The sequence below is a fragment of the Kryptolebias marmoratus genome, linkage group LG23, assembly GCF_001649575.2.
Source record: "Kryptolebias marmoratus isolate JLee-2015 linkage group LG23, ASM164957v2, whole genome shotgun sequence".
Taxonomy (NCBI): domain Eukaryota; kingdom Metazoa; phylum Chordata; class Actinopteri; order Cyprinodontiformes; family Rivulidae; genus Kryptolebias; species Kryptolebias marmoratus.
Window position 1 is genome coordinate 12,828,431 of NC_051452.1, and position 6,868 is coordinate 12,835,298.

The following is a 6,868-nucleotide window of genomic DNA, read 5'->3' on the forward strand; positions in this document are numbered from 1 at the left end:
AATATAATATACAAGTTTCACTTTTTAAATGGAATTACTGAAATCAATCTACTTTTTCATGATATTCTAATTTTATGACCAGCACCTGTATTTCCTCTGGTATCAGATACTGTGCAGCTGGAAGGATTTTTACTGAAGCCTTTTTACTTTTGGACATTTTGTTATGATCCGTAACCATGACAACAAGGTGGCCTGTAAATCCACCGGAGGTAAAGCTCCCAGGAAGCAACTCGCCACCAGAGCCACCTGCAAGAGCGCCGGCAGAGTAAAGAAGCCTCACTGCTACAGGCCCGGTACCATGGCTCTCAGGGAGATCCACCACTATCAGAAGTCCACTGAGCTGCTCATCTAGAAGCTGCCCTTCCAGCTTCAGGTTCAGGAAATCCCCCAGGACTTCAAGACCGACCTGCGCTTCCAGAGCTCGGCTCTCATGGCTCTGCAGGAGGTTTACCTGGTGGGGCTCTTTGAGAAAATGGCAATTGCAAGCATATAATCTGTCATTTTTGTTACAACTGTCTTCGTTGGGGTCATAGCATAGGCAGGAGGTCGGTCTATGACATTATTGCTTTTAAAAGGATTCTTCCCAGGACAAATACTGTCACTTTCTCTCATTCTTTTTTATTGGGGTTTCAGCTGCAGATAACCACAAGTGCATTTTTCCTTACTAGAATGAATATTGTAGATCCTAAATAGAATTTTTATCAGAAGAAACTCACATTTCAGACATCTACAATCAGTTACTATCAATAAGTGTTATATTAAATATCTGAAATGAAAAAAAAAAAATTCAAATATCTCAAATATAAGTTTGACTTGCCAAAAATAAATTTTACCTAGTTTGTTTTTGATTTTAGAAAGATAGAGGAACATTTAAAAAGATATATACTGGATTAATCAGATCAAACATATTATGGAAGTTTAGTTTATGGGACAGCTGCAAAAATACATTTAAGAAAGTTAGACATCATTCAAGTGCCTTAAGTTTTAAAATAAAATCTGTTAAAACTTTCCCTCGACTACTTGGTAATTGTGTCTGCACCAGAGTCAATTCCTCCATTATGACAAAAGGATGATGTTAAAGGAATGAAGTAATTCCAGTTTGACTGGAAAGTCTGACTTAAGGAGCTGCAGAATCACACACTGTAGGCCCTGATCAGTGAAAGTGTTTCCTGCTGCAGCTGCACAATGGAGGAAGTCCAAAGACTAAAGTGAAGCAGAATGAACACTGCTTTATTTCACAACCATCAAATTATACAAGTGGATTATCTGCTCCATCAAAGCTCCACACAACTTCACAACCTGACTAATATTAAACACATCTGAACCAACATTAATGTCATTTTGCTTCGAAAGGACTGACAGCAGGAAGCTGTTGTGTCTGACTTTAATGGTGGAGACGACAGTTTGATTTCAGGAAATAAAAACATGACTCAGTTTGTTTAGTGAAGAAAACAAATAAACATCAGCTGTTCATCATGTTGTTTGATTCCAGTTCATCAATAATCTAATAATCCTGTAGATTTGTCTTCAAACAGCAGAGTGATGAAACTTTGTGCTGAAATAAGAAGTCAACATGTTCTCCAAACATTAGAGAGCAGAAACAAACAGGAAAGTTCCTGAAGACAAAGTTCAAGGATGAAACAAAGCAAACTTACAGTTTGTTCAAACAGTCCAAAGTGCTGAAGAAGAAGTGTGTGAAAACGTCTGAATCCCTCCCTGAAGCTCCAAACTGAGAGCGCTCTGACTGCTGCCTGCTGCAGGTGACGCACTGACTGTTGTTGCTGATCAGAGTGTGTGCAGCCACACCTTCATGTGTTCAGTGTGAAAATATGTGGTGTGACGGGTCAGACTGAGTGGGAGTCAGAGGAAAGTTCCCGTCTGAACACATGAAGCCTTCTCCTGACAAACACACGCTTCAGCAGCTCTTTGATTCTCAGTGGTGGAGTGTGGCTCTGTGTGGACATCAGCTGGTTCCCAGCAGGAGCTGTTCATTTCTCTCTGCTGTCCAAACTCAGTCCTGTCTGCTTTATCTCCCACATTGTTGCAGACAACTTCCTGCTTCCTGATTAGAACTCTGTTTCCCAGCAGTCCTTGTTTCATGTGTAAACAATGAGATAGCTTACAGAAATGGGCAGAGCCGCCTCTTCTTCCTCAGGCGTCTCAGGTCTTTTGTTGAATGTCGGTAAATGTTGGAATGTTATATCATTCTGACTTTGTGAGTTCCCTTTTGCATGCTGCTGTCAGTTGGGCGTGTCATTACAGACAATTACTGTAAGCACCTGGACAAACTGGTAAAAAAGGATAGTTCTCTGCCAAGCAAGGGACTGGAATATCTATCTGTCTGTCTGTCTGTCTATCTATCTAATAATATTATTACTATTATTATTATGATTCGTAGTAGTAGTACTGTGTGTGAAGGTAAACAGCTGCAGCAGCTTCATGTTTTTGTCTTCTTCTGAAGTTGTCAGTGACGGTGATTTTCAGAGTTTGTCTCCCTCTGGTGGTGAACTGATGAACTGCATGACGTCACTTCAGTCAACTTTATATTGCGATCATTCTTAACAATCAAACTTTATTGTTATTATATGGAAACATCAAACAGAATTACAATGTCTCTCTCTGTGTTTGGAGTAAAACTTACAAGAAATAAATGAAAACAGGTGAAATAAAAACAAAACAATAAAATTCATAAATAAATGTTATTAAGAGCCAATAAACAATAAAAAGATGTCATGGTTTTGATGTTTTTGTTTGGTTTTATAGTTCTTGTTCTGCTTTGTTTATCCTAAATTGTTCATGTCTTGTCACTTTCACCTCCCCCAGTAACTTGCCACGCCTCATTCTTCCATACCTTGCCGTTCTGTTACATTCCAGTCTTTCATGCCACACCCACATTACCATAACAACTCAATCACTGCCATCATTCTCACCTGTTTGCAATCACTCACCTGTGTCCATTTTCCTCCTGATCCTCAGTCTTTAAATACCGGTCTTTGTTCTTCATTCTCCACAGGGTCATTTCGTTCCGCTTTGTCTGTTGATTTCTGGTCCCTCTCCATGTTATACCTTGTTTCTAGTTTTGTATTTTTAGTGTTAGTGTTGCTGCCTCGCCAGCCTTTTTGTTTGATTATTTAAGTTAAATAAATTGTTTTCTTTAAGTTAAAACATGAGTCTGCGCTCTGGGTTCACCTCTGTCTCCACGCCTTGTGACAAAAGAGCCCCATGTTAAAGTTACAAAGTGTTCTTACACACAGGTTGTGGTTGGGACATGTAGGAACACTGTCTGTCAGTAAAATATAATTAATCAAATCATTAATCAGCAAAACTTCATTTAAACATTTAATCAGTTTCTGATTAGACTAATGGTTTTTGGAATACCATATTTTCCAGACTATAAGGCGCACTTAAAAGCCTTCAATTTTCTCAAAAAAACGACAGTGCACCTTATTATCTGGAGCGCCTTATATATGTAAGAAGTTGTAATGTTTTAGTACGTCTTTGGTAAACTACAAAGCTGCACTGCTTGCATCATTAGGCCCCAACATACTCTGGCGTACTGTGTGTACTCCGTGAAACGCATGGACTCCGAGTGCACTGTCCTCGCACAGTTGAGACTTCATACTTGAGCGTACAGATTGACTAAAATTCTCCTGTGACAAATTTTAGTCAAGGCGTCATCGGACGTGAAGGAAGAGATCACTTGCCTCTTAGCTTTAAAAAAACAAAAGAAGGTGCCTTTAGCCATGAAGGTGCCTCTAGACATGAATGTTATACAGTAGAGGATGCATAAACACAATAAATTGCTTATTTTTCTATTGTGCATCATAAAAAATGTTCCAAAACAAGTTAAATTTGTCAAAATGTATATTTAATGAGAAAATATGAAAAAGTAATTACACTGACACAAACTAGTTACACACTACTGCCACACATTAAACTATTTACAAACCATTTTACGGTTTATACTTAAAATTCAGTGTTTAGTTACATATTTGTAGTGTGCCCCTTTTTATAACAGTACCTCTGCAGCACAAAGCCCCGTAAATTCGCACATATCACAGTTCCCCTGTGCTCTGATTGGTCATCCAGCAGCTTCCCATTCTGGGTCTGATTCACTTGCAGGCCTAAAATGGAAAAAATAAAATAAAATGAAGAAAAATCAAATCATTATTTATTCTTATTATTTTATAGTTATAATTACATTGACACACACACACACACAAAATGGTGGTGATCTGTCTCATCTGCCCTGACTATGATGACCGCCCTTGCCATGATGTTCACCCATTCATCCATTCATAAAATCAATAAACGTCGGACAGATGGAGAAGATGATTCCAGTGGATGATGACACTAGTGACAGATTCTAGAAGCAATGACGAGGACTCTGACTGTCAGTGTTCCTTCTCTTATACCCCTATGTCACCCAGGGATTGAGACATTTATCGAGCTTTAAAAGAGATCGAAGCTGTTGAAGATCAATGTCGTGTGAAAATGGCTATGAGGACCAGCAGTTTCTGACAGAGCACATAAAGAAATTAAAGATAAAAGAAAAAGAAATGAAAAAGCACAAAGCTCTTCATGGCAGCTCTGGAAGATATAACCTGTGCAAGAGAGAGGCAAAGAAGATGGCCTCAGTACCGATTTGAGGACAGAATCTGGAGTAAAAGCCTTGGCAAAGTACTGATACGACAGACATAATTGAGAAGTTGCCTATGTTTCAAGATGGTGCACAGCCATAGATTTCAAAGCTGGAATAGGCTTTGACTGGGACACAGCCAGTCATGGGAGACATAAAGAGACTTCTGGATAATCTCCTTGGGTTCTAGCTATAGAAGATATCCTAGAGAAACTGCTACACTGCAACTACAAGGAATGACGCAGAACTGTTTGTGGCACACAGAGGTCAGATGTGGAGAGTTTTGAAAGAAACATTTCCTACCAATGTACATACAGACAATATTCTCATCAAACTAATGGGAGAAGAGGAAAACCTCAGAGCCTACATGTCAAGAGCTCACCAAACCAAGAAAAATGTCACAGGAAATGACCCAGATTTTAACTGAATGGAACATTACAGGTTGTTTGCTGAGTTATACTTCTGAACTTTATGCGTTATGATATTCACTTTAAATAAATAAATAAAAGATAGATTTTTGATTGGAACGTCTCAATTAAAAGGCAAAGTCTAAAGTTTACTCTGACCTCAGTAAATCTATATACTGGTGTACCTATAATTAAATCATGTAGCATGGTTTAAATACTTTCCTAAGAGGGGTGAAGGAGTTCCTTTTTTTTGCTGTTGTGGTGATCTGTGAATTTACTTCCTGGTGGGCCGTCCTGTTTTTTCCAATTGGCTGAGTCATCACTCCTTCCACACCTGCAGAAGATTAGGCTCATCAAGAAGCTTGTGTACTTAAGGTTGTGGTGGCGATCAGACCACCGCTGGAGCATTGTTTGCCTTAGTGGTAATGTCTCTCAAGCCTACTACTTACCTTGTTTATTTTGGAGATAGTTCCTCAGAGTGTTTTGTGTTTCTGTTCTCCATTAGAAGTACCTGTGATCCTGAGAATCCAGTTCTGATTGATATCCTGTGCCACCCACGAGCTAAGTACCTTGAGCTACCTACCTGAGCCTGTCTGCCTCACCGTTTGGTGCTACCTGTGGAGGACTCACTTACGTTCAGCCATCCGGAACCATGGAACAGGAAATATCACCACCAGCAAGTATTCACCTTAAACCTCCTCTTCCACGCTGGACTCAAACTTCTTCTCTGTAAGAAAGACTCACCAGGAAAATCCTTGTAATCACCTCTGCATGTCAGTTCCTGAAGAGACTTTAATAAACTTACCCTCGTCCTCTCTTTCAGATCCTGGCTCCAGTTGTTCATTGGACAATTCATTGTAAATAAATCCCTTACCGTATATCTTGTCACCTGTGTCTGTCAGTCGCCGAGCTGCTCCCTTTTTGACAAAGTTAAAATCCCGACAGCTGGTTTGTGTTTTGGTTTGTATTGTGTGTGCTGTTTTGTTTTGACTTGTCTGTTACATGTGTTAGGTTAGAATTAGTTATTTTAGAATCTAAATCCAATTTTGACTCTGTATTTTTCTCTTCTTTCAAAGAGAAGGAACAAGGAGGACACCATCCAGTCTGCTTCTTCATCTCCACTTTGAAGTGCAGTCACATCATCAAGCTGCTGTTTAATCCAACATCCACACTGTTATTGAAACTGATTGATCATCTGATGGATGATCAGCAGCTTTTCAGCATCTATCAGCTCTGCTGCTTGGACAAGATGAGCTGCAGCAACTTGATCTTCTTTCAAAGTGAGGTGTCTGTGTTGCGATGGGGCCTGACTTCCAAGTGGAGACATTGTCTTCAGCTACAATCCCTTCTTGGGAGGTGGATTTTGTTCTCCTAAGCTCACGTTGTCGAAAAGCAACTGCACAAAGACGAATATGGAAAGTTATCTGTTGCACGTCTGAAGACCCCAGCTTATCACCATAAAGGGAATTGAATGTACTTCAAGCCAGACTGTTAAGGTCTGTCCCAGTGGGACGTGTGTGTTTTTACTCTTCAACTGGGTGTGGTGAAGGTTAATAAAAAGAAGCAGCCCCAGAGAAACGGGGGATCTTCACAGATTGGGCCAGAAGTCCCGATTCGGCACACTCTGTTATTTTGAATAAACTCACTGTTCAAGAATAACTTATGTCTGTAAAGTCATTTCTTTTGATCAGTACATCGTTGCTGCAATTATGAAGACCCAGAAGAACGTCCACCTTTTGAAGACTCTTCAAAAGGCTTCTTCATCTCCACTTTGAAGTGCAGTCACATCATCAAGCTTCTATTTAGTCCAACATCCACACTG

The 6,868-nt window shown here is 39.8% G+C and overlaps 1 protein-coding gene and 1 long non-coding RNA gene across 2 annotated transcripts in view; one reads left to right on the forward strand and one right to left on the reverse strand.

Annotated features, from left to right (window-relative positions):
- Positions 1-2,017, reverse strand: part of LOC108244131 (NLR family CARD domain-containing protein 3) — a 1,204,881-nt gene extending 1,202,864 nt beyond the window's left edge. Inside the window, exon 1 of the mRNA XM_037973831.1 lies at positions 1,656-2,017. The gene's annotated coding sequence lies outside the window, so the exon portion shown is untranslated. The remainder of the gene's footprint in view (positions 1-1,655) is intronic.
- Positions 2,018-5,450: 3,433 nt separating this feature from the next.
- LOC112450064 lies at positions 5,451-6,263 on the forward strand. Its single transcript, XR_003038626.2, has 3 exons — positions 5,451-5,468; positions 5,552-5,775; positions 5,870-6,263. It is a non-coding gene; the product is annotated as an uncharacterized LOC112450064 (long non-coding RNA).
- Positions 6,264-6,868: the final 605 nt, after the last annotated feature.